Source organism: Oncorhynchus kisutch, linkage group LG25 (genome assembly GCF_002021735.2).
Source record: "Oncorhynchus kisutch isolate 150728-3 linkage group LG25, Okis_V2, whole genome shotgun sequence".
Taxonomy (NCBI): Eukaryota; Metazoa; Chordata; class Actinopteri; order Salmoniformes; family Salmonidae; genus Oncorhynchus; species Oncorhynchus kisutch.
In genome coordinates, this window is record NC_034198.2 from 42,516,022 (window position 1) to 42,542,489 (window position 26,468).

Here is a 26,468-nt window from a genome sequence, read left to right on the forward strand (position 1 = left end):
GGTGACTGACACTGGGGAGTTAGAGGATATCTAGTCAACCACAGCCCTGTGAGACAGGGTGACTGACACTGGGGAGTTAGAGGATATCTAGTCAACCACAGCACTGTGAGACAGGGTGACTGACACTGGGGAGTTAGAGGATATCTAGTCAACCACAGCACTGTGAGACAGGGTGACTGACACTGGGGAGTTAGAGGATATCTAGTCAACCACAGCAATGTGAGACAGGGTGACTGACACTGGGGAGTTAGAGGATATCTAGTCAACCACAGCACTGTGAGACAGGGTGACTGACACTGGGGAGTTAGAGGATATCTAGTCAACCACAGCACTGTGAGACAGGGTGACTGACACTGGGGAGTTAGAGGATATCTAGTCAACCACAGCCCTGTGAGACAGGGTGACTGACACTGGGGAGTTAGAGGATATCTAGTCAACCACAGCCCTGTGAGACAGGGTGACTGACACTGGGGAGTTAGAGGATATCTAGTCAACCACAGCACTGTGAGACAGGGTGACTGACACTGGGGAGTTAGAGGATATCTAGTCAACCACAGCCCTGTGAGACAGGGTGACTGACACTGGGGAGTTAGAGGATATCTAGTCAACCACAGCACTGTGAGACAGGGTGACTGACACTGGGGAGTTAGAGGATATCTAGTCAACCACAGCCCTGTGAGACAGGGTGACTGACACTGGGGAGTTAGAGGATATCTAGTCAACCACAGCACTGTGAGACAGGGTGACTGACACTGGGGAGTTAGAGGATATCTAGTCAACCACAGCACTGTGAGACAGGGTGACTGACACTGGGGAGTTAGAGCATATTTATTGGACAGTGCAAAACAAACTGCTTCCTGTATAGACAACAGTAGTGTACTATATAGGGCTCTGGTCAACAGTAGTGCACTATATAGGGCTCTGGTTAACAGTAGTGTACTATATAGGGCTCTGGTCAACAGTAGTGCACTATATAGGGCTCTGGTCAACAGTAGTGCACTATATAGGGCTGTGGTCAACAGTAGTGCACTATATAGGGCTGTGGTCAACAGTAGTGCACTATACAGGGCTCTGGTCAACAGTAGTGTACTATATTGGGCTGTGGTCAACAGTAGTGCACTATACAGGGCTCTGGTCAACAGTAGTGCACTATATAGGGCTGTGGTCAACAGCAGTGCACTATATAGGGCTCTGGTCAACAGTAGTGTACTATATAGGGCTCTGGTCAACAGTAGTGTACTATATAGGGCTCTGGTCAACAGTAGTGTACTATATAGGGCTCTGGTCAACAGTAGTGTACTTATATAGGGCTCTGGTCAACAGTAGTGTACTATATAGGGCTCTGGTCAACAGTAGTGCACTATATAGGGCTGTGGTCAACAGTAGTGCACTATATAGGGCTCTGGTTAACAGTAGTGTACTATATAGGGCTGTGGTCAACAGTAGTGCACTATATAGGGCTCTGGTCAACAGTAGTGCACTATATAGGGCTCTGGTCAACAGTAGTGTACTATATAGGGCTCTGGTTAACAGTAGTGCACTATATAGGGCTGTGGTCAACAGTAGTGCACTATATAGGGCTCTGGTTAACAGTAGTGTACTATATAGGGCTGTGGTCAACAGTAGTGCACTATATTGGGCTCTGGTCAACAGTAGTGCACTATATAGGGCTCTGGTCAACAGTAGTGTACTATATAGGGCTCTGGTCAACAGTAGTGCACTATATAGGGCTGTGGTCAACAGTAGTGCACTATATAGGGCTGTGGTCAACAGTAGTGCACTATACAGGGCTCTGGTCAACAGTGGTGTACTATATAGGGCTGTGGTCAACAGTAGTGCACTATACAGGGCTCTGGTCAACAGTAGTGTACTATATAGGGCTGTGGTCAACAGTAGTGCACTATATAGGGCTCTGGTCAACAGTAGTGTACTATATAGGGCTCTGGTCAACAGTAGTGCACTATATAGGGCTGTGGTCAACAGTAGTGCACTATATAGGGCTCTGGTTAACAGTAGTGTACTATATAGGGCTGTGGTCAACAGTAGTGCACTATATAGGGCTCTGGTTAACAGTAGTGTACTATATAGGGCTGTGGTCAACAGTAGTGCACTATATAGGGCTCTGGTCAACAGTAGTGCACTATATAGGGCTCTGGTCAACAGTAGTGTACTATATAGGGCTCTGGTCAACAGTAGTGCACTATATAGGGCTGTGGTCAACAGTAGTGCACTATATAGGGCTCTGGTTAACAGTAGTGTACTATATAGGGCTGTGGTCAACAGTAGCGCACTATATTTTGCTCTGGTCAACAGTAGTGCACTATATAGGGCTCTGGTCAACAGTAGTGTACTATATAGGGCTCTGGTCAACAGTAGTGCACTATATAGGGCTGTGGTCAACAGTAGTGCACTATATAGGGCTGTGGTCAACAGTAGTGCACTATATAGGGCTCTGGTCAACAGTAGTGTACTATATAGGGCTGTGGTCAACAGTAGTGCACTATACAGGGCTCTGGTCAACAGTAGTGTACTATATCGGGCTGTGGTCAACAGTAGTGCACTATATAGGGCTTTGGTCAACAGTAGTGTACTATATAGGGCTCTGGTCAACAGTAGTGCACTATATAGGGCTGTGGTCAACAGTAGTGCACTATATAGGGCTCTGGTTAACAGTAGTGTACTATATAGGGCTGTGGTCAACAGTAGTGCACTATACAGGGCTCTGGTCAACAGTAGTGCACTATATAGGGCTCTGGTCAACAGTAGTGTACTATATAGGGCTCTGGTCAACAGTAGTGTACTATATAGGGCTCTGGTCAACAGTAGTGTACTTATATAGGGCTCTGGTCAACAGTAGTGTACTATATAGGGCTCTGGTCAACAGTAGTGCACTATATAGGGCTGTGGTCAACAGTAGTGCACTATATAGGGCTCTGGTCTAAAGTAGTGCACTATATAGGGAATAGGGCTCTGGTCTAAAGTAGTGCACTATATAGGGAATAGGGTTCTATAGGGCTCTGGTCTAAAGTAGTGCACTATATAGGGAAGAGGGTGCCATAGGGCTCTGGTCTAAAGTAGTGCACTATATAGGGAATAGGGCCCTGGTCTAAAGTAGTGCACTATATAGGGAATAGGGCTCTGGTCTAAAGTAGTGCACTATATAGGGAATAGGGTTCTATAGGGCTCTGGTCTAAAGTAGTGCACTATATAGGGAATAGAGCGCTGGTCTAAAGTAGTGCACTATATAGGGAATAGGGCTCTGGTCTAAAGTAGTGCACTATATAGGGAATAGGGTTCTATAGGGCTCTGGTCTAAAGTAGTGCACTATATAGGGAATAGGGCTCTGGTCTAAAGTTGTGCACTATATAGGGAATAGGGTTCTATAGGGCTCTGGTCTAAAGTAGTGCACTATATAGGGAATAGGGCTCTGGTCTATAGTAGTGCACTATATAGGGAATAGGGCCCTGGTCTAAAGTAGTGCACTATATAGGGAATAGGGCCCTGGTCTAAAGTAGTGCACTATACAGGGAATAGGGCTCTGGTCTAAAGTAGTGCACTATATAGGGAATAGGGTTCTATAGGGCTGTGGTCTAAAGTAGTGCACTATATAGGGAATAGGGCTCTGGTCTAAAGTAGTGCACTATATAGGGAATAGGGCTCTGGTCTAAAGTAGTGCACTATATAGGGAATAGGGTTCTATAGGGCTCTGGTCTAAAGTAGTGCACTATGTAGGGAATAGGGTTCTATAGGGCTCTGGTCTAAAGTAGTGCACTATATAGGGAAGAGGGTGCCATAGGGCTCTGGTCTAAAGTAGTGTACTATATAGGGAATATGGTGCCATAGGGCTCTGGTCTAAAGTAGTGCACTATATAGGGAATAGGGCTCTGGTCTAAAGTAGTGCACTATATAGTGAATAGGGCTCTGGTCTAAAGTAGTGCACCAGATAGGGAATAGGGTTCCATAGGGCTCTGGTCTAATGTAGTGCACTATATAGGGAATAGGGCTCTGGTCTAAAGTAGTGCACTATATTAGGAATAGGGCTCTGGTCTAAAGTAGTGCACTATATAGGGAATAGGGTCCTGGTCTAAAGTAGTGCACTATATAGGGAATAGGGCTCTGGTCTAAAGTAGTGCACTATATAGGGAATAGGGTTCTATAGGGCTCTGGTCTAAAGTAGTGCACTATATAGGGAATAGGGCTCTGGTCTAAAGTAGTGAACTATATAGGGAATAGGGCTCTGGTCTAAAGTAGTGCACTATATAGGGAATAGGGCTCTGGTCTAAAGTAGTGCACTATATAGGGAATAGGGTTCTATAGGGCTCTGGTCTAAAGTAGTGCACTATATAGGGAATAGGGCTCTGGTCTAAAGTAGTGCACTATATAGGGAAGAGGGTGCCATAGGGCTCTGGTCTAAAGTAGTGTACTATATAGGGAATAGGGTGCCATAGGGCTCTGGTCTTAAGTAGTGCACTATATAGGGAATAGTGCCCTGGTCTAAAGTAGTGCACTATATAGGGAATAGGGCTCTGGTCTAAAGTAGTGCACTATATAGGGAATAGGGCTCTGGTCTATAGTAGTGCACTATATAGGGAATAGGGTTCTATAGGGCTCTGGTCTTAAGTAGTGTACTATATAGGGAATAGGGTGCCATAGGGCTCTGGTCTTAAGTAGTGCACTATATAGGGAATAGGGCTCTGGTCTAAAGTAGTGCACTATATAGGGAATAGGTCTCTGGTCTAAAGTAGTGCACTATATAGGGAATAGGGTGCTATATGGAATGTAATCCTATGTAAACGTGGATGTACAGTCAGGTCCAGAAGTATTGGCACCCATGACAAAGATGAGCAACAAATACTAACTATACTGTTTACAAAATGTGGAAAAAGTCAAGAGGTCTGAAAACCTTCTGACCTTCTGAGTGTTTGCATTATTTAAACTATTCGGTCATTTTATCCTCTCATCTTTATAAAAGGTGTCAATAATTATGGACATGACTGAATTGACCAGATTCTAGTCAACCACAGCACTGTGAGACAGGGTGACTGACACTGGGGAGTTAGAGGATATCTAGTCAACCACAGCACTGTGAGACAGGGTGACTGACACTGGGGAGTTAGAGGATATCTAGTCAACCACAGCCCTGTGAGACAGGGTGACTGACACTGGGGAGTTAGAGGATATCTAGTCAACCACAGCACTGTGAGACAGGGTGACTGACACTGGGGAGTTAGAGGATATCTAGTCAACCACAGCCCTGTGAGACAGGGTGACTGACACTGGGGAGTTAGAGGATATCTAGCCAACCACAGCACTGTGAGACAGGGTGACTGACACTGGGGAGTTAGAGGATATCTAGTCAACCACAGCCCTGTGAGACAGGGTGACTGACACTGGGGAGTTAGAGGATATCTAGTCAACCACAGCACTGTGAGACAGGGTGACTGACACTGGGGAGTTAGAGGATATCTAGTCAACCACAGCCCTGTGAGACAGGGTGACTGACACTGGGGAGTTAGAGGATATCTAGTCAACCACAGCACTGTGAGACAGGGTGACTGACACTGGGGAGTTAGAGGATATCTAGTCAACCACAGCCCTGTGAGACAGGGTGACTGACACTGGGGAGTTAGAGGATATCTAGCCAACCACAGCACTGTGAGACAGGGTGACTGACACTGGGGAGTTAGAGGATATCTAGTCAACCACAGCCCTGTGAGACAGGGTGACTGACACTGGGGAGTTAGAGGATATCTAGTCAACCACAGCACTGTGAGACAGGGTGACTGACACTGGGGAGTTAGAGGATATCTAGTCAACCACAGCCCTGTGAGACAGGGTGACTGACACTGGGGAGTTAGAGGATATCTAGTCAACCACAGCACTGTGAGACAGGGTGACTGACACTGGGGAGTTAGAGGATATCTAGTCAACCACAGCCCTGTGAGACAGGGTGACTGACACTGGGGAGTTAGAGGATATCTAGTCAACCACAGCACTGTGAGACAGGGTGACTGACACTGGGGAGTTAGAGGATATCTAGTCAACCACAGCACTGTGAGACAGGGTGACTGACACTGGGGAGTTAGAGGATATCTAGTCAACCACAGCACTGTGAGACAGGGTGACTGACACTGGGGAGTTAGAGGATATCTAGTCAACCACAGCAATGTGAGACAGGGTGACTGACACTGGGGAGTTAGAGGATATCTAGTCAACCACAGCACTGTGAGACAGGGTGACTGACACTGGGGAGTTAGAGGATATCTAGTCAACCACAGCACTGTGAGACAGGGTGACTGACACTGGGGAGTTAGAGGATATCTAGTCAACCACAGCCCTGTGAGACAGGGTGACTGACACTGGGGAGTTAGAGGATATCTAGTCAACCACAGCCCTGTGAGACAGGGTGACTGACACTGGGGAGTTAGAGGATATCTAGTCAACCACAGCACTGTGAGACAGGGTGACTGACACTGGGGAGTTAGAGGATATCTAGTCAACCACAGCCCTGTGAGACAGGGTGACTGACACTGGGGAGTTAGAGGATATCTAGTCAACCACAGCACTGTGAGACAGGGTGACTGACACTGGGGAGTTAGAGGATATCTAGTCAACCACAGCCCTGTGAGACAGGGTGACTGACACTGGGGAGTTAGAGGATATCTAGTCAACCACAGCACTGTGAGACAGGGTGACTGACACTGGGGAGTTAGAGGATATCTAGTCAACCACAGCACTGTGAGACAGGGTGACTGACACTGGGGAGTTAGAGCATATTTATTGGACAGTGCAAAACAAACTGCTTCCTGTATAGACAACAGTAGTGTACTATATAGGGCTCTGGTCAACAGTAGTGCACTATATAGGGCTCTGGTTAACAGTAGTGTACTATATAGGGCTCTGGTCAACAGTAGTGCACTATATAGGGCTCTGGTCAACAGTAGTGCACTATATAGGGCTGTGGTCAACAGTAGTGCACTATATAGGGCTGTGGTCAACAGTAGTGCACTATACAGGGCTCTGGTCAACAGTAGTGTACTATATTGGGCTGTGGTCAACAGTAGTGCACTATACAGGGCTCTGGTCAACAGTAGTGCACTATATAGGGCTGTGGTCAACAGCAGTGCACTATATAGGGCTCTGGTCAACAGTAGTGTACTATATAGGGCTCTGGTCAACAGTAGTGTACTATATAGGGCTCTGGTCAACAGTAGTGTACTATATAGGGCTCTGGTCAACAGTAGTGTACTTATATAGGGCTCTGGTCAACAGTAGTGTACTATATAGGGCTCTGGTCAACAGTAGTGCACTATATAGGGCTGTGGTCAACAGTAGTGCACTATATAGGGCTCTGGTTAACAGTAGTGTACTATATAGGGCTGTGGTCAACAGTAGTGCACTATATAGGGCTCTGGTCAACAGTAGTGCACTATATAGGGCTCTGGTCAACAGTAGTGTACTATATAGGGCTCTGGTTAACAGTAGTGCACTATATAGGGCTGTGGTCAACAGTAGTGCACTATATAGGGCTCTGGTTAACAGTAGTGTACTATATAGGGCTGTGGTCAACAGTAGTGCACTATATTGGGCTCTGGTCAACAGTAGTGCACTATATAGGGCTCTGGTCAACAGTAGTGTACTATATAGGGCTCTGGTCAACAGTAGTGCACTATATAGGGCTGTGGTCAACAGTAGTGCACTATATAGGGCTGTGGTCAACAGTAGTGCACTATACAGGGCTCTGGTCAACAGTGGTGTACTATATAGGGCTGTGGTCAACAGTAGTGCACTATACAGGGCTCTGGTCAACAGTAGTGTACTATATAGGGCTGTGGTCAACAGTAGTGCACTATATAGGGCTCTGGTCAACAGTAGTGTACTATATAGGGCTCTGGTCAACAGTAGTGCACTATATAGGGCTCTGGTCAACAGTAGTGCACTATATAGGGCTGTGGTCAACAGTAGTGCACTATATAGGGCTCTGGTTAACAGTAGTGTACTATATAGGGCTCTGGTTAACAGTAGTGTACTATATAGGGCTGTGGTCAACAGTAGTGCACTATATAGGGCTGTGGTCAACAGTAGTGCACTATATAGGGCTCTGGTCAACAGTAGTGTACTATATAGGGCTCTGGTCAACAGTAGTGCACTATATAGGGCTGTGGTCAACAGTAGTGCACTATATAGGGCTCTGGTTAACAGTAGTGTACTATATAGGGCTGTGGTCAACAGTAGCGCACTATATTTTGCTCTGGTCAACAGTAGTGCACTATATAGGGCTCTGGTCAACAGTAGTGTACTATATAGGGCTCTGGTCAACAGTAGTGCACTATATAGGGCTGTGGTCAACAGTAGTGCACTATATAGGGCTGTGGTCAACAGTAGTGCACTATATAGGGCTCTGGTCAACAGTAGTGTACTATATAGGGCTGTGGTCAACAGTAGTGCACTATACAGGGCTCTGGTCAACAGTAGTGTACTATATCGGGCTGTGGTCAACAGTAGTGCACTATATAGGGCTTTGGTCAACAGTAGTGTACTATATAGGGCTCTGGTCAACAGTAGTGCACTATATAGGGCTGTGGTCAACAGTAGTGCACTATATAGGGCTCTGGTTAACAGTAGTGTACTATATAGGGCTGTGGTCAACAGTAGTGCACTATACAGGGCTCTGGTCAACAGTAGTGCACTATATAGGGCTCTGGTCAACAGTAGTGTACTATATAGGGCTCTGGTCAACAGTAGTGTACTATATAGGGCTCTGGTCAACAGTAGTGTACTTATATAGGGCTCTGGTCAACAGTAGTGTACTATATAGGGCTCTGGTCAACAGTAGTGCACTATATAGGGCTGTGGTCAACAGTAGTGCACTATATAGGGCTCTGGTTAACAGTAGTGTACTATATAGGGCTGTGGTCAACAGTAGTGCACTATATAGGGCTCTGGTCAACAGTAGTGCACTATATAGGGCTCTGGTCAACAGTAGTGTACTATATAGGGCTCTGGTTAACAGTAGTGCACTATATAGGGCTGTGGTCAACAGTAGTGCACTATATAGGGCTCTGGTTAACAGTAGTGTACTATATAGGGCTGTGGTCAACAGTAGTGCACTATATTGGGCTCTGGTCAACAGTAGTGCACTATATAGGGCTCTGGTCAACAGTAGTGTACTATATAGGGCTCTGGTCAACAGTAGTGCACTATATAGGGCTGTGGTCAACAGTAGTGCACTATATAGGGCTGTGGTCAACAGTAGTGCACTATACAGGGCTCTGGTCAACAGTGGTGTACTATATAGGGCTGTGGTCAACAGTAGTGCACTATACAGGGCTCTGGTCAACAGTAGTGTACTATATAGGGCTGTGGTCAACAGTAGTGCACTATATAGGGCTCTGGTCAACAGTAGTGTACTATATAGGGCTCTGGTCAACAGTAGTGCACTATATAGGGCTGTGGTCAACAGTAGTGCACTATATAGGGCTCTGGTTAACAGTAGTGTACTATATAGGGCTGTGGTCAACAGTAGTGCACTATATAGGGCTCTGGTTAACAGTAGTGTACTATATAGGGCTGTGGTCAACAGTAGTGCACTATATAGGGCTCTGGTCAACAGTAGTGCACTATATAGGGCTCTGGTCAACAGTAGTGTACTATATAGGGCTCTGGTCAACAGTAGTGCACTATATAGGGCTGTGGTCAACAGTAGTGCACTATATAGGGCTCTGGTTAACAGTAGTGTACTATATAGGGCTGTGGTCAACAGTAGTGCACTATATAGGGCTCTGGTCAACAGTAGTGTACTATATAGGGCTCTGGTCAACAGTAGTGTACTATATAGGGCTCTGGTCAACAGTAACATTATATAGGACTCTGGTCAACAGTAAAATTATATAGGGCACTGGTCAACAGTAAAATTATATAGGGCTCTGGTCAACAGTAGTGCACTATATAGGGCTCTGGTCAACAGTAGTGTACTATATAGGGCTCTGGTCAACAGTAGTATACTATATATCCTCTCTAACACCTCTAACCTCTCTAAATCTGCATCCTCTCTAACCTCTCTAACTCTAGATCCTCTGTTACCTCTCTAACTCTATATCCTCTCTAACCTCTCTAACTCTGTATCCTCTCTAACCTCTCTAACTCTATATCCTCTCTAACCTCTCTAACTCTATATCCTCTCTAACCTCTCTAACTCTATATCCTCTCCAACCTCTCTAACTCTACACCCTCTCTAACCCCTCTAACCCTTCCTAACTTCTCTAACCTCTACCTCTGTTACCTCTCTATCTCTATATATCCTCTCTAACCCCTCTAACCTCTACCTATGTTACCTCTCTAACTCTATATCCTCTCTAACCCCTACCTCTGTTACCTCTCTAACTCTGTATCCTCTCTAACCCCTCTAACCTCTACCTCTGTTACCTCTCTAACTCTATATCCTCTCTAACCCCTCTAACCTCTACCTCTGTTACCCCTCTCTCTAACCTCTACCTCTGTTACTTCTCTAACCCCTCTAACTCTATATCCTCTCTAACCTCTAACTCTATATCTTCTCTAACCTCTCTAACTCTATATCCTCTCTAACCTCTCTAACTCTATATCCTCTCTAACCCCTCTAACTCTATACCCTCTCTAACTCTATATCCTCTCTAACCTCTCTAACTCTATATCCTCTCTAACCTCTCTAACTCTATATCCTCTCTACCTCTATATCCTCTCTAACCTCTCTAACTCTATATCCTCTCTAACCCCTCTAACTCTATATCCTCTCTAACTCTATATCCTCTCTATCCTCTCTAACTCTATATCCTCTCTAACCTCTCTAACTCTATATCCTCTCTAACTCTATATCCTCTCTAACCTCTCTAACTCTATATCCTCTCTAACCTCTCTAACTCTATATCCTCTCTAACCCCTCTAACTCTATATCCTCTCTATCCTCTCTAACTCTATATCCTCTCTAACCTCTCTAACTCTATATCCTCTCTAACCTCTCTAACTCTACATCCTCTCTAACCCCTCTAACCCTTCCCAACTTCTCTAACCTCTCTATCTCTATATGTCCTCTCTAACTCTATATCCTCTCTAACCTCTCTAACTCTATATCCTCTCCAACCTCTCTAACTCTACATCCTCTCTAACCCCTCTAACCCTTCCTAACTTCTCTAATCTCTACCTCTGTTACCTCTCTAACTCTATATATCCTCTCTAACCTCTCTAACCTCTACCTCTGTTACCCCTCTAACTCTATATCCTCTCTAACCCCTCTAACCTCTACCTCTGTTACCTCTCTAACTCTATATCCTCTCTAACCCCTCTAACCTCTACCTCTGTTACCTCTCTAACTCTGTATCCTCTCTAACCTCTCTAACCTCTACCTCTGTTACCCCTCTAACTCTATATCCTCTCTAACCCCTCTAACCTCTACCTCTGTTACCTCTCTAACTCTATATCCTCTCTAACCTCTACCTCTGTTACCTCTCTAACTCTGTATCCTCTCTAACCTCTCTAACCTCTACCTCTGTTACCCCTCTCTCTAACCTCTACCTCTGTTACCTCTCTAACTCGATATCCTCTCTAACCCCTCTAACCTCTACCTCTGTTACCTCTCTAACTCTGTATCCTCTCTAACCTCTCTAACCTCTACCTCTGTTACCCCTCTAACTCTATATCCTCTCTAACCCCTCTAACCTCTGTTACCTCTCTAACTCTATATCCTCTCTAACCCCTCTAACCTCTACCTCTGTTACCTCTCTAACTCTGTATCCTCTCTAACCTCTCTAACCTCTACCTCTGTTACCTCTCTAACTCTATATCCTCTCTAACCTCTCTAACCTCTACCTCTGTTACCTCTCTAACTCTACATCCTCTCTAACCTCTCTAACTCTATATCCTCTCTAACCTCTCTAACTCTGTATCCTCTCTAACCTCTCTAACTCTATATCCTCTCTAACCTCTCTAACTCTATATCCTCTCTAACCTCTCTAACTCTATATCCTCTCTAACCTCTCTAACTCTATATCCTCTCTAACCTCTCTAACTCTATATCCTCTCTACCTCTATACCCTCTCTAACCTCTCTAACTCTATATCCTCTCTAACCCCTCTAACTCTATATCCTCTCTAACACACAGCCACGTTGTTTGTTATATTAGTAGATTGATGTCACCACAGCCATCATTCTCTATGATCGGCCTTGCCACTCCACTGTCCAGTCCATCTAGCCATGTGTGTGTGTGTGTGTGTGTGTGTGTGTGTGTGTGTGTGTGTGTGTGTGTGTGTGTGTGTGTGTGTGTGTGTGTGTGTGTGTGTGTGTGTGTGTGTGTATGTGTTTGTTTGTCCATCTGGTGTGTGTGTGTGTGTTTGTTTGTCCATCTGGTGTGTGTGTGTGTGTGTGTGTGTGTGTGTGTGTGTGTGTGTGTGTGTGTGTGTGTGTGTGTGTGTGTGTGTGTGTGTTTGTCCATCTGGTGTGTGTGTAAATATAATTTTGTTAAACGTAGTTGCGTCATATTTTTGTGCGTACTTCCTGTTGACGCACTGATGCTTCAAAATATGTACAAACAGAGTACGCATTAGAGAAGTGGCCTCCGTTTCACATACTACGACCCTCCTTCTCACATACTACGACCCTCCGTCTCACATACTACGACCCTCCGTCTCACATACTACGACCCTCCGTCTCACATACTACGACCCTCCGTTTCACATACTACGACCCTCCTTCTCACATACTACGACCCTCCGTTTCACATACTACGACCCTCCATCTCACATACTACGACCCTACGTTTCACGACCCTCCATCTCACATACTTAGACCCTCCGTCTCACATACTACGACCCTCCATCTCACATACTACAACCTTCCGTTTCACATACTACGACCCTCCTTTTCACGACCCTCCGTTTCACATACTACGACCCTATTTTTCACGACCCTCCGTCTCACATACTACGACCCTCCGTTTCACATACTACGACCCTCTCTGTGTGTGAGGTGGCAGAGCCTCCTATAGACATCTTGTCTGTATATATAGATGAGGGTTTGGTGTGTCGGTCTGTCTCTGTGTGTGAGGTGGCAGAGCCTCCTATAGACGTCTTGTCTGTATATATAGATGAGTGTTTGGTGTGTCGGTCTGTCTCTGTGTGTGAGGTGGCAGAGCCTAATATAGACGTCTTGTCTGTATATATAGATGAGGGTTTGGTGTGTCGGTCTGTCGCTGTGTGTGAGGTGATAGAGCCTCCTATAGACGTCTTGTCTGTATATATAGATGAGGGTTTGGTGTGAGCAGGAGTTTGTCTCACCTTGCCCTGATTGGTTCCAGACAAGACACCCCCCCCACCACCACCATGCATCCACACAAACTCTCCTTTCCTCTGTCACTCGTCCTCTCCTACCCTCAACTTCTCATCCCTTTCTTCTCTCCTCTAATTCATCCCCTCGTTCATTCTCTCTCTCCACAGGACACAGTATTGCTGTTGATCAGAAATGAAACACAGAATACTCGTGCCTCTCTCCATGGCAACTGTGTCCATCTGATGTGATAATGTGTAATAATTACATCTCCCTCCATCTTTCTCTCTCCGTCCTCTTTATTATACCCCGAGCCGTCTATCAATCTACATCACATTCATTTCTGTTTCTCAATCATTTGTCTTTCGTTCTCATCCTTAAAGTTCTTTATCCTTCCATTTTTTTTAGAAAGGCCCGGAAAAGACGGAACAATGATCTATTCAGGAACAGCATTAGTGGAGACAGTGTGATGTATCTGTGTGCTGTCTCTCTCTCTCTCTCTGAACCATCTCTCTCTCTCTCTCTCTCTCTCTCTCTCTCTCTGAACCATCTCTCTCTCTCTCTCTCTCTCTCTCTCTCTGAACCATGTCTCTCTCTCTCTCTCTCTCTCTCTCTCTGAACCATGTCTCTCTCTCTCTCTCTGAACCATGTCTCTCTCTCTCTCTCTCTCTCTGAACCATGTCTCTCTCTCTCTCTCTCTCTCTCTCTCTGAACCATGTCTCTCTCTCTCTCTCTGAACCATGTCTCTCTCTCTCTCTCTGAACCATGTCTCTCTCTCTCTCTCTCTCTCTCTCTCTCTCTCTCTCTCTCTGAACCATGTCTCTCTCTCTCTCTCTGAACCATGTCTCTCTCTCTCTCTCTCTGAACCATCTCTCTCTCTCTCTCTCTCTCTCTCTTCTGAACCATGTCTCTCTCTCTCTCTCTCTCTCTTCTCTGAACCATGTCTCTCTCTCTCTCTCTCTCCTCTCTCTCTCTGAACCATGTCTCTCTCTCTCTCTCTCATCTCTCTCTCTGCTGAACCATGTCTCTCTCTCTCTCTCTGAACCATGTCTCTCTCTCTCTCTCTGAACCATCTCTCTCTCTCTCTCTCTCTCTCTGAACCATGGTCTCTCTCTCTCTCTCTCTCTCTCTGAACCATGTCTCTCTCTCTCTCTCTGAACCATGTCTCTCTCTCTCTCTCTCTCTCTGAACCATGTCTCTTCTCTCTCTCTCCTCTCTCTCTCTCTGAACCATGTCTCTCTCTCTCTCTCTGAACCAGTCTCTCTCTCTCTCTCTGAACCATCTCTCTCTCTCTCTCTCTCTCTCTCTCTCTCTCTGAACCATGTCTCTCTCTCTCTCTCTCCTCTCTCTGAACCATGTCTCTCTCTCTCTCTCTGAACCATGTCTCTCTCTCTCTCTCTGAACCATGTCTCTTCTCTCTCTCTCTCTCTCTCTCTCTGAACCATCTCTCTCTCCTCTCTCTCTCTCTGAACCATGTCTCTCTCTCTCTCTCTCTCTCTCTCTCTCTCTGAACCATGTCTCTCTCTCTCTCTCTGAACCATGTCTCTCTCTCTCTCTGAACCAATCTCTCTCTCTCTCTCCTCTCTCTCTGAACCATCTTCTCTCTCTCTCTCTCTCTGCTCTGAACCATGTCTCTCTCTCTCTCTCTCTCTCTCTCTCTGAACCATGTCTCTCTCTCTCTCTCTCTCTCTCTCTCTGAACATGTCTCTCTCTCTCTCTCTGAACCATGTCTCTCTCTCTCTCTCTCTGAACCATGTCTATCTCTCTCTCTCTGAACCATGTTCTCTCTCTCTCTCTCTCTCTCTCTCTCTCTCTCTGAACCATGTCTCTCTCTCTCTCTCTCTCTCTGAACCATCTCTCTCTCTCTCTCTCTCTCCCTCTCTCTCTCTCTCTCTCTCTCTGAACCATGTCTCTCTCTCTCTCTCTCTGAACCATGTCTCTCTCTCTCTCTCTCTCTCTCTCTCTCTGAACCATCTCTCTCTCTCTCTCTCTCTCTCTCTGAACCATGTCTCTCTCTCTCTCTCTCTCTCTCTCTGAACCATGTCTCTCTCTCTCTCTCTGAACCATCTCTCTCTCTCTCTCTCTCTGAACCATCTCTCTCTCTCTCTCTCTCTCTCTCTCTGAACCATGTCTCTCTCTCTCTCTCTCTCTCTCTGAACCATGTCTCTCTCTCAATTAAATTCAATTAAATTCAAGGGCTTTATTGGCATGGGAAACATGTGTTAACATTGCCAAAGCAAGTGAGGTAGGTAATATATAAAGTGAAATAAACAATAAAAATTAACAGTAAACATTAGCCGCACCCTCATACTACTCCTTCTCTGTTCCGCGGGTGATGTGGAGGTAAACCCAGGCCCTGCATGTCCCCAGGCACCCTCATTTGTTGACTTCTGTGATCGAAAAAGCCTTGGTTTCATGCATGTCAACATCAGAAGCCTCCTCCCTAAGTTTGTCTTACTCACTGCTTTAGCGCACTCTGCTAACCCTGATGTCCTTGCTGTGTCTGAATCCTGGCAAAAATTCAGAGATTTCCATACCCAACTATAACATCTTCCGTCAAGATAGAACTGCCAAAGGGGGAGGAGTTGCAGTTTACTGCAGAGATAGCCTGCCAAAGTAATGTCATACTTTCCAGGTCCATACCCAAACAGTTCCAACTACTAATTTTGAAAATTACTCTCTCCAGAAATAAGTCTCTCACGGTTGCCGCCTGCTACCGACCCCCCTCAGCTCCCAGCTGTGCCCTGGACACCATTGTGAATTGATCGCCCCCCATCTAGCTTCAGAGTTTGTTCTGTTAGGTGACCTAAACTGGGATATGCTTAACACCCCGCCAGTCCTACAATCTAAGCTAGATGCCCTCAATCTCACACAAATCATCAAGGAACCCACCAGGTACAACCCTAACTCTGTAAACAAGGGCACCCTCATAGACGTCATCCTGACCAACTGGCCCTCCAAATACACCTCCGCTGTCTTCAACCAGGATCTCAGCTATCACTGCCTCATTGCCTGTATCCGCTACGGAGCCGCAGTCAAACGACCACCCCTCATCACTGTCAAACGCTCCCTAAAACACTTCTGTGAGCAGGCCTTTCTAATCGACCTGGCCCGGGTATCCTGGAAGGACATTGACCTCATCCCGTCAGTTGAGGATGCCTGGTCATCTTTAAAAGTAACTTCCTCACCGTTTTAGATAAGCATGCTCCGTTCAAAAATGCAGAACTAAGAACAGATACAGCCCTTGGTTCACCCCAGACCTGACTGCCCTCGACCAGCACAAAAACATCCTGTGGCGGACTGCAATAGCATCGAATAGTCCCCGTGATATGCAACTGTTCAGGGAAGTCCGGAACCAATACACGCAGTCAGTCAGGAAAGCTAAGGCCAGCTTCTTCAGGCAGAAGTTTGCATCCTGTAGCTCCAACTCCAAAAAGTTCTGGGACACTGTGAAGTCCATGGAGAACAAGAGCACCTCCTCCCAGCTGCCCACTGCACTGAGGCTAGGTAACACGGTCACCACTGATAAATCCATGATTATCGAAAACTTCAATAAGCATTTCTCAACGGCTGGCCATGCCTTCCGCCTGGCTACTTCAACCTTGGCCAACAGCTCCGCCCCCCCCGCAGCTCCTCGCCCAAGCCTCTCCAGGTTCTCCTTTACCCAAATCCAGATAGCAGATGTTCTGAAAGAGCTGCAAAACCTGGACCCGTACAAATCAGCTGGGCTTGACAATCTGGACCCTCTATTTCTGAAACTATCTGCCACCATTGTCGCAACCCCTATTACCAGCCTGTTCAACCTCTCTTTCATCTCGTCTGAGATCCCCAAGGATTGGAAAGCTGCCGCAGTCATCCCCCTCTTCAAAGGGGGAGACACCCTGGACCCAAACTGTTACAGACCTATATCCATCCTGCCCTGCCTATCTAAGGTCTTCGAAAGCCAAGTCAACAAACAGGTCACTGACCATCTCGAATCCCACCGTACCTTCTCCGCTGTGCAATCTGGTTTCCGAGCCGGTCATGGGTGCACCTCAGCCACACTCAAGGTACTAAACGATATCATAACCGCCATCGATAAAAGACAGTACTGTGCAGCCGTCTTCATCGACCTTGCCAAGGCTTTCGACTCTGTCAATCACCATATTCTTATCGGCAGACTCAGTAGCCTCGGTTTTTCGGATGACTGCCTTGCCTGGTTCACCAATTACTTTGCAGACAGAGTTCAGTGTGTCAAATCGGAGGGCATGCTGTCCGGTCCTCTGGCAGTCTCTATGGGGGTGCCACAGGGTTCAATTCTCGGGCCGACTCTTTTCTCTGTGTATATCAATGATGTTGCTCTTGCTGCGGGCGATTCCCTGATCCACCTCTACGCAGACGACACCATTCTATATACTTTCGGCCCGTCTTTGGACACTGTGCTATCTAACCTCCAAACAAGCTTCAATGCCATACAACACTCCTTCCGTGGCCTCCAACTGCTCTTAAACGCTAGTAAAACCAAATGCATGCTTTTCAACCGGTCGCTGCCTGCACCTGCATGCCCGACTATCATCACCACCCTGGATGGTTCCGACCTAGAATATGTGGACGTCTATAAGTACCTAGGTGTCTGGCTAGACTGCAAACTCTCCTTCCAGACTCATATCAAACATCTCCAATCGAAAATCAAATCAAGAGTCGGCTTTCTATTCCGCAACAAAGCCTCCTTCACTCAAGCCGCCAAGCTTACCCTAGTAAAACTGACTATCCTACCGATCCTCGACTTCGGCGATGTCATCTACAAAATGGCTTCCAACACTCTACTCAGCAAACTGGATGCAGTCTATCACAGTGCCATCCGTTTTGTCACTAAAGCACCTTATACCACCCACCACTGCGACTTGTATGCTCTAGTCGGCTGGCCCTCGCTACATATTCGTCGCCAGACCCACTGGCTCCAGGTCATCTACAAGTCTATGCTAGGTAAAGCTCCGCCTTATCTCAGCTCACTGGTCACGATGGCAACACCCATCCGTAGCACGCGCTCCAGCAGGTGTATCTCACTGATCATCCCTAAAGCCAACACCTCATTTGGCCGCCTTTCGTTCCAGGACTCTGCTGCCTGTGACTGGAACAAATTGCAAAAATCGCTGAAGTTGGAGACTTTTATCTCCCTCACCAACTTCAAACATCAGCTATCTGAGCAGCTAACCGATCGCTGCAGCTGTACATAGTCTATTGGTAAATAGCCCACCCTTTTCACCTACCTCATCCCCACACTGTTTTTATTTATTTACTTTTCTGCTCTTCTGCACACCAATATCTCTACCTGTACATGACCATCTGATCATTTATCACTCCAGTGTTAATCTGCAAAATTGTAATTATTTGCCTACCTCCTCATGCCTTTTGCACACATTGTATATAGACCCCCCCTTTGTTTTCTACTGTGTTATTGACTTGTTAATTGTTTACTCCATGTGTAACTCTTTGTTGTATGCTCACACTGCTATGCTTTATCTTGGCCAGGTCGCAGTTGCAAATGAGAACTTGTTCTCAACTAGCCTACCTGGTTAAATAAAGGTGAAATGAAAAAATGAAAAAAATGAAATTACACATACAGAAGTTTCAAAACAGTAAAGACATTACAAATGTCATATTATATATATATACAGTGTTCTAACAATGTACAAATGGTAAAGGACACAAGATAAAATAAATAAGCATAAATATGGGTTGTATTTACAATGGTGTTTGTTCTTCACTGGTTGCCCTTTTCTTGTGGCAACAGGTCACAAATCTTGCTGCTGTGATGGCACACTGTGGAATTTCACCCAGTAGATATGGGAGTTTTTCAAAATTGGATTTGTTTTCGAATTCTTTGTGGATCTGTGTAATCTGAGGGAAATATGTCTCTCTAATATGGTCATACATTGGGCAGGAGGTTAGGAAGTGCAGCTCAGTTTCCACCTCATTTTGTGGGCAGTGAGCACATAGCCTGTCTTCTCTTGAGAGCCATGTCTGCCTACGGCGGCCTTTCTCAATAGCAAGGCTATGCTCACTGAGTCTGTACATAGTCAAGGCTTTCCTTAATTTTGGGTCAGTCACAGTGGTCAGGTATTCTGCCGCTGTGTACTCTCTGTGTAGGGCCAAATAGCATTCTAGTTTGCTCTGTTTTTTTGTTAATTCTTTCCAATGTGTTAAGTAGTTATCTTTTTGTTTTCTCATGATTTGGTTGGGTCTAATTGTGCTGCTGTCCTGGGGCTCTGTAGGGTGTGTTTGTGAACAGAGGACCAGGACCAGCTTGCTTAGGGGACTCTTCTCCAGGTTCATCTCTCTGTAGGTGATGGCTTTGTTGTGGAAGGTTTGGGAATCGCTTCCTTTTAGGTGGTTATAGAATTTAACGGCTCTTTTCTGGATTTTGATAATTAGTGGGTATCGGCCTAATTCCGCTCTGCATGCATTATTTGGTGTTCTACGTTCTCTCTCTCTGAACCATGTCTCTCTCTCTCTCTCTGAACCATGTCTCTCTCTCTCTCTCTCTCTCTCTGAAACATGTCTCTCTCTCTCTCTCTCTCTCTCTGAACCATGTCTCTCTCTCTCCTCCCTCTCTCTATCTGAACCATGTCTCTCTCTCTCTCTCTCTCTCTGAACCATGTCTCTCTCTCTATCTCTCTGAACCATGTCTCTCTCTATCTCTTTGGACCAGACAAACAGACCAAAGGGTTAGGTTGATCCAGGATCTTATAGAAGGCCTTTTAATGAGTCCCAATTATCTACCTTAGAAGTGTGTACTTGTTGACTCCACACCATGGAATGGACAGGTGTAAGAAACATGGGGGAGTGAAGGAAGAGCACACTTGAGGAAGAAAATATGAGAATATCTCTTCTCTTCTGCTGAATAACATCCATGTTTGTGCTGTGTCGCTGGGAAGTAGTTCTAGAAGCTTACAGTAGGTCCTTCATTAAGGACACTTCCTATGCTCTACCCCTCTTACAGTAAGGACACTTCCTATTCTCTACCCCTCTTAGAGTAAGGACACTTCCTATTCTCTACCTCTCTTACAGTAGGTCCTTCATTAAGGATACCTCCTATTCTCTACCCCTCTTACAGTAAGGACACTTCCTATTCTCTACCTCTCTTACAGTAGGTCCTTCATTAAGGATCCCTCCTATTCTCTACCCCTCTTACAGTAAGGACACCTCCTATTCTCTACCCCTCTTACAGTAAGGACACTTCCTATTCTCTACCCCTCTTACAGTAAGGACACCTCCTATTCTCTACCCCTCTTACAGTAAGGACACTTCCTATTCTCTACCCCTCTTACAGTAAGGACACTTCCTATTCTCTACCCCTCTTACAGTAAGGACACTTCCTATTCTCTACCCCTCTTACAGTAGGTCCTTCATTAAGGACACTTCCTATTCTCTACCCCTCTTACAGTAAGGACACTTCCTATTCTCTACCCCTCTTACAGTAAGGACACTTCCTATTCTCTACCTCTCTTACAGTAGGTCCTTCATTAAGGATCCCTCCTATTCTCTACCCCTCTTACAGTAAGGACACCTCCTATTCTCTACCCCTCTTACAGTAAGGACACTTCCTATTCTCTACCTCTCTTACAGTAGATCCTTCATTAAGGATCCCTCCTATTCTCTACCCCTCTTACAGTAAGGACACCTCCTATTCTCTACCCCTCTTACAGTAAGGACACTTCCTATTCTCTACCCCTCTTACAGTAAGGATCCCTCCTATTCTCTACCCCTCTTACAGTAAGGACAATTCCTATTCTCTACCCCTCTTACAGTAAGGATCCCTCCTATTCTCTACCCCTCTTACAGTAAGGATCCCTCCTATTCTCTACCCCTCTTACAGTAAGGATACATCCTATTCTCTACCCCTCTTACAGTAAGGATCCCTCCTATTCTCTACCCCTCTTACAGTAAGGACACCTCCTATTCTCTACCCCTCTTACAGTAAGGATCCCTCCTATTCTCTACCCCTCTTACAGTAAGGACACCTCCTATTCTCTACCTCTCTTACAGTAAGGACACCTCCTATTCTCTACCCCTCTTACAGTAAGGATAACTCCTATTCTCTACCTCTCTTACAGTAAGGACACTTCCTATTCTCTACCCCTCTTACAGTAAGGATAACTCCTATTCTCTACCCCTCTTACAGTAATGACACTTCCTATTCTCTACCCCTCTTACAGTAAGTATCCCTCTTATTCTCTACCCCTCTTACAGTAAGGACACTTCCTATTCTCTACCTCTCTTACAGTAGGTCCTTCATTAAGGACACTTCCTATTCTCTACCCCTCTTACAGTAAGGACACCTCCTATTCTCTACCCCTCTTACAGTAAGGACACCTCCTATTCTCTACCCCTCTTACAGTAAGGATAACTCCTATTCTCTACCTCTCTTACAGTAAGGATAACTCCTATTCTCTACCTCTCTAACAGTAGGGATACCTCCTATTCTCTACCCCTCTAACAGTAGGGATACCTCCTATTCTCTACCCCTCTAACAGTAGGGATACCTCCTATTCTCTACCCCTCTTACAATAAGGACAATGTACCCCATGTGCACTTGTTCACTCCACCTCATACATTTAAAAGTATTGGATCGGCTGGAGTTAACACATTACCTTAACCCCAGTCCATTACCTTTACCCCAGTCCATTACCTTAACCCAGTCCATTACCTTTACCCCAGTCCATTACCTTTACCCCAGTCCATTACCTTTACCCCATTCCATTACCTTAACCCCAGTCCTTGTCCTTAACCCAGTCCATTACCTTAACCCAGTCCATTACCTTAACCCATCCATTACCTTAACCCCAGTCCTTTACCTTTACCCAGTCCATTACCTTTACCCCAGTCCATTACCTTAACCCAGTCCATTACCTTAACCCCAGTCCATTACCTTTACCCCATTCCATTACCTTCCGAGCGGTTTAGAGGATGAATAATAAGACCCCAGGGTCAGTGGTGTTATAATAAGACCCCAGGGTCAGTGGTGTTATAATAAGACCCAAGGATCAGTGGTGTTATAATAAGACCCCAGGGTCAGTGATGTTATAATAAGACCCCAGGGTCAGTGGTGTAATAATAAGACCCCAGGGTCCATGCTGTTATAATAAGACCTCAGGGTCAGTGGTGTTATAATAAGACCCCAGGGTCAGTGGTGTTATAATAAGACCCCAGGGTCAGTGGTGTTATAATAAGACCTCAGGATCAGTGGTGTTATAATAAGACCTCAGGGTCAGTGGTGTTATAATAAGACCTCAGGGTCAGTGGTGTTATAATAAGACCTCAGGGTCAGTGGTGTTATAATAAGAGCCCAGGGTCAGTGATGTTATAAAAGACCCCATGGTCAGTGGTGTTATAATAAGACCCCAGGGTCCGTGGTGTTATAATAAGACCCCAGGGTCCGTGGTGTTATAATAAGACCCCAGGGTCCGTGATGTTATAATAAGACCCCAGGGTCAGTGGTGTTATAATAATACCCCAGGGTCAGTGGTGTTATAATAAGACCTCAGGGTCAGTGGTGTTATAATAAGACCTCAGGGTCAGTGGCGTTATAATAAGAGCCCAGGGTCAGTGGTGTTATAATAAGAGCCCAGGGTCAGTGGTGTTATAATAAGACCCTGGGGTCAGTGGCGTTATAATAAGACCCCAGGGTCAGTGATGTTATAATAAGACCCCAGGGTCCATGATGTTATAATAAGACCTCATGGTCAGTGATGTTATAATAAGACCCCAGGGTCAGTGATGTTATAATAAGACCCCGTGGTCAGTGGTGTTATAATAAGACCCCAGGGTCAGTGATGTTATAATAAGACACCAGGGTCAGTGATGTTATAATAAGACACCAGGGTCAGTGGTGCTATAATAAGACCCCAGGGTCAGTGGTGTTATAATAAGACCCCAGGGTCAGTGGTGTTATAATAAGACCCCAGGGTCAGTGGTGTTATAATAAGACCCCAGGGTCCATGATGTTATAATAAGACACCAGGGTCAGTGGCGTTATAATAAGACCCCAGGGTCAGTGGTGTTATAATAAGACCCCAGGGTCCATGATGTTATATAAGACCCAGGGTCAGTGGTGTTATAATAAGACCCCCAGGGTCAGTGGAGTTATAATAAGACCTCAGGGTCAGTGGCGTTATAATAAGACCCCAGGGTCAGTGGTGTTATAATAAGACCCCAGGGTCCATGATGTTATAATAAGACCCCAGGGTCAGTGGTGTTATAATAAGACCCCAGGGTCAGTGGAGTTATAATAAGACCTCAGGGTCAGTGGTGTTATAATAGGACCTCAGGGTCAGTGGTGTTATAATAAGACCCCAGGGTCAGTGGTGTTATAATAAGACCCCAGGGTCCATGATGTTATAATAAGACACCAGGCTCAGTGGTGCTATAATAAGACCCCAGGGTCAGTGGTGTTATAATAAGACCTCAGGGTCAGTGGTGTTATAATAAGACCCCAGGGTCAGTGGTGTTATAATAAGACCCCAGGGTCCATGATGTTATAATAAGACCTCAGGGTCAGTGGTGTTATAATAAGATCCCAGGGTCAGTGGTGTTATAATAAGACCCCAGGGTCCATGATGTTATAATAAGACCCCAGGGTCAGTGGAGTTATAATAAGACCTCAGGGTCAGTGGTGTTATAATAAGACCTCAGGGTCAGTGGTGTTATAATAAGACCCCAGGGTCAGTGGTGTTATAATAAGACCCCAGGGTCAGTGAAGTTATAATAAGACCTCATGGTCAGTGGTGTTATAATAAGACCCCATGGTCAGTGGTGTTATAATAAGTCCCCAGGGCCCGTGGTGTTATAATAAGACCCCGGGGTCCGTGGTGTTATAATAAGACCCCAGGGTCAGTGATGTTATAATAAGACCCCAGAGTCAGTGGTGTTATAATAAGACCCCGGGGTCCGTGGTGTTATAAGACCCCGGGGTCAGTGATGTTATAATAAGAGCCCAGGGTCCATGATGTTATAATAAGACCTCAGGGTCAGTGGTGTTATAATAAGACCCCAGGGTCAGTGGTGTTATAATAAGACCCCCAGGGTCAGTGCTGTTATAATAAGACCCCAGGGTCAGTGGTGTTATAATAAGACCTCAGGGTCAGTGGTGTTATAATAAGACCCCAGGGTCCATGATGTTATAATAAGACCTCTCTCCATATCTTCTTTCTATCCATCTTTCCATCCATCTCTCCTCTCTATCCCTCTCTCAGAAAGAGACATACCGGGCCAGACAGAGACATACCGGGCCAGATAGAGACATACCGTGCCAGACAGAGACATACCGGGCCAGACAGAGACACAACGGGCCAGACAGAGACATATCTGGCCAGACAGAGACATACCGGGCTAGACCGGGCCAGACAGAGACATACCGGGCCAGACAGAGACATACCGGGCCAGATAGAGACATACCGTGCCAGACAGAGACATACCGGGCCAGACAGAGACACAACGGGCCAGACAGAGACATATCTGGCCAGACAGAGACATACCGGGCTAGACCGGGCCAGACAGAGACATACCGGGCCAGACAGAGACATACAGAAAGGCCCGACAGACAGAAGTCAGGCTCATGTCAGAAGTCCAGCTGATACAGTGAGGACAGGAGACCCAGGTCAAGGATGTGCTGTTTGGTAGTTTGGTAAACTGGTAGTAGTTAACCAGGTTATGACAAACCTAAATCCCCCACTACACTACGCTACACTACAGCATCATGCACAACAAAGGTTTGATGGGGGACCTACTTCAAAGAGGCATAACACATGAATCATCCGCACACGATGCTTTCATAAGCAGTACAGAACAACTGTAAAATACCCTAAAGTGTTTAACTCGAAAGTCTGCTATGATACTGGGGGATCTCTTTTCTCCAATAGAAAACCAACGAGCAACAGACAAACGCTTTCCAAAAAAGGATTTTATTGATAACTGAATTACATCTCTTTTATACATATCTCAAATTATACAGGATTTTTTACACTTTACTGGTTTTTGTTTGTTTGTTGTTGCCAACATTACAGCATCTGATGTCAACAGATTTAAATAAATAAAAATTACAACGGAAATAAAAAATAAATAGGTCTGAATGAATGGCGAAACAAATTAAATCATTTAAATTATGACATTCTCACTCACTCTTTTAGGCAGGATAAAAACTCAAAAGCAACAATTCACACGTTATAAAACAGGATAAATGTGACTGGGGAGAATGACAAATAGATCAGGCAAGATGAACAGAGTTTTAAAAAAAAGAAGGATGAGTATCATGGTGTTGTGTATCCACCTGTCCTGGGTCGTGTTCATTAGGTACCAAACGGATGAAAAACGGACCCTGCCCAATAAGAAATGTTCATTTTTGCTTTCCGTTTCACGTTTTCAGTTGCATGCCTTGATGAACACGACCCTCGACTGTTGTTACATCTCAGAACACTAGGTGCAGAGGGAGGAGAGGGGGAGACATGGGGGAGGAGAGGGGGAGACAAAGGAGGGAGGAGAGGGGGAGACATGGGGAGACAAGGAGGCAGGAGAGGGGGAGACAAAGGAGGGAGGGAGAAGGGGGAGACAAAGGAGGGAGGAGAGGGGGAGACAAAGGAGGGAGTAGAGGGGGAGACGGGGGAAAAAAGGGAGGAGAGGAGACAGGGGGGAGACAAAGGAGGAGGAGAGAGACAGGGGAGACAAAGGAGGGAGGAGAGGGGGAGACAAGGAGGGAGGAGAGGGGGAGACAAAGGAGGGAGGAGAGGGGGAGACAAGGAGGGAGAGAGGGGAGAAAAAGGAGGGAGGAGAGGGGGAGACAAAGGAGGGAGGAGAGGGGGAGACAGGGGGGAGAAAGAGGGAGGAGAGGGGGAGACATGGGGGAGAAGGAGGGAGGAGAGGGGGAGACAAAGGAGGGAGGAGAGGGGGAGACAGGGGGGGAGAAAAAGGAGGGATGAGGAGAAGGGAGGAGAGGGGTGTAGTGGGTGGGCTGGGTTGGAGTCAGATTTGGGCAGATTCTAGCAACAGAGAGATAAGCTCTGTCTCATTACACTAGGAATCTCTAATACTTCACTATTTTAAACTATCTTTTGCAAATATTTGTTTTAATTAAATCCTCTTATTTTTATTTATTTTGTACATATTTCTCATGTAAACATTAACATTCATGCAACAGC